The sequence below is a fragment of the Diadema antillarum genome, unplaced genomic scaffold (genome assembly GCF_040938485.1).
Source record: "Diadema antillarum isolate AM-2024a unplaced genomic scaffold, OU_Dant_1.0 seq00000455_RagTag, whole genome shotgun sequence".
Taxonomy (NCBI): domain Eukaryota; kingdom Metazoa; phylum Echinodermata; class Echinoidea; order Diadematoida; family Diadematidae; genus Diadema; species Diadema antillarum.
Genome location: NW_027271427.1, coordinates 981,377 through 983,641, shown reverse-complemented (window position 1 = coordinate 983,641; position 2,265 = coordinate 981,377).

Here is a 2,265-nt window from a genome sequence, read left to right as displayed (position 1 = left end):
CTAATAGCTACAATATCAAAAGGATCATTATCTAACAACAGACTCAACTCATCTATTTTATTCGGAAGAGAGTTTATGTTAAGATGGCATATTTTCAACCCAGAATAACAAACGTTGGGAATTATACCATCAATGAGTTTGTGATAGCTGTTTTTGTTCTCCACAGATTCTCTTTCATTACGTTTTATCTCTTCTACGTTTTCTTCATTCACGACATACAGTAATTCACTGATTCTGCTGAGCTACCAGTGTTTTCGCGGTCTGCAGGCAGTCCATCCAATCTCGCGGAAAAACCCTGCCCTTCGGAGTCTTCTTCCTGCGATGCCAGTCTTGCCGTCTGCGAAAAGGCGATGCATCGTCACTGATTGTTGACCTGATGTGCTGGACAAGGTTTTGCGCGAAGACTTTTATCCCGTGTGCGTTTAGATGTACGCCATCTACGGCGATTTGGGTATTGGTATCTATGCAGTCGTTGTCAATGATGTTCCATGCTCGCTGATTGGCCAGAAGTTTTAGGTCAGCGTTTACGCGATGGGTCTTCCAGGAAATTGTCTGCGGGGCCTGTCTACGATGAATTATCGTCGAGATTGTGATTGACTTGAGCTCTGCAAAAGACTTTTGCATGTAGTCGCAGAGTGATGCCAATTTGGCGACGATTTCGTTAGGTTCGTCATCGGCCAAGTTATTGGTGCCAAGATGGAAAATGATATCCGATGCTTTGTGTTTTCCAGCTAGATCTTTGGCTATGTCAAAGGCATCATCAATTCTAGCACCGGGAAAAGATTTGCACAATACCACTTTCCTTCGTTATAGCTTTTTCGGATCAACGTATTTGACCATTGAGTCTCCAACTAACAAGATATCTGCCTTGAAGTCGCTGTCTGGTTGGCTAGTTGCGTCATTGTAGACAAAATCATTCACTTCTGTTTGGCATGCCTGGGTAGTATTGTTTGATGGATTGACAAACATTTTGATTTCGTCATCGGTCTGAGTCGCCAGGGTGTTGTTTGACGTAATAGAATTCACTGGCTTGTTTTCCGTATTTGTCTGAGGTGCCTGAACGCTCAAGCGGGGATCATCAATAGGATTCGATTCCGAAGCAGAACAAGAAGCCGTGAACACTTGTTTGTGTTTCCTCCTGTATTCATCCAGCTGTGAACAGAGTGACCCTTTCCGTCGTTCGTTGGAACATCGTTGGAATGGTGTGTGTGTTCCATGACAGGTGATGATGGTGGTGACGTGTAACTATGGTCATTGTCACACTCCAATTGCTCCTCATTGTGACCCTTGCTGTTGACATCATCGTGTTTAGAGCTATCGGGGGTATTTGTCCCATTGTCCAATTCTGGACGTCGAACGGATTCCAGACGATCAAGTCGGGTTTGAATGGACCTAATCATATCCGGCAGGGAGAGACATTGTTCACATAATCCGATTCCATTGTTGTCGGAGGCGGGGGATCTTCTACAAAGAGGGCACTGGTTTATGCCGTCATCTGAGATTGTGACAATATGGCGGATAGCATCATGTTCGCTAGAGTCGTTTGATTCTCGATCAGTCAGACAGGCGAAGTGCTTGCATATATCAATGTGTAGATAAGGCAAAATGTCCCTCAGTAGATTTGTTAGATATTCGACACTATCTGTGTCGGTTTCCTTGCCGAGAAGTTCAGTTGTAGTTTTCAGATAATTCGTTGCTTTCGTAAGGCTTACTTTCGTCACATATTTTGGTAGTTTGTATCGAAAGTTACTTTCTCCGGGAGTTCCGTAACAAGTGTTCGTTTTAAGCTGCGTCATTATTTATCTTGCACATTGTCCGAGAGATAAGATGTATATAACAATATGAGCTCACCTGTTAACTTTTTAGAATGAAGAGTGATGGGTACATAACAGGTAACTCTGGTTTTTGCTCACCGATGAATCTACGCACATCATGTTGAATCGGCTACGGCCGTTGTTGTAAACACATGGGACAACGCAGATCCTTACTCCCAGGACTCAGTTCACTTTCGCTCACAGAAATCTGACGAAAAGGTCCTCAAAAAACTCGGCATGATTCCCCCAAAGCTTCAGAATGTTTCCTCCGTAGATATTGCAGCGGAGTAACATAAAGACACAATTGCTAGGACTATGTAACATGGAAAGAAACAGACTATTCTTTTTAGTCCAACAAGGCGAAAACATCGTTTAGCATCTCAATCATCTGTTTGTTTGTTTGTTTGTTTGTTTTTGTGTTGTTGTTTTTTTATTGCAGGAAGGTTTACCA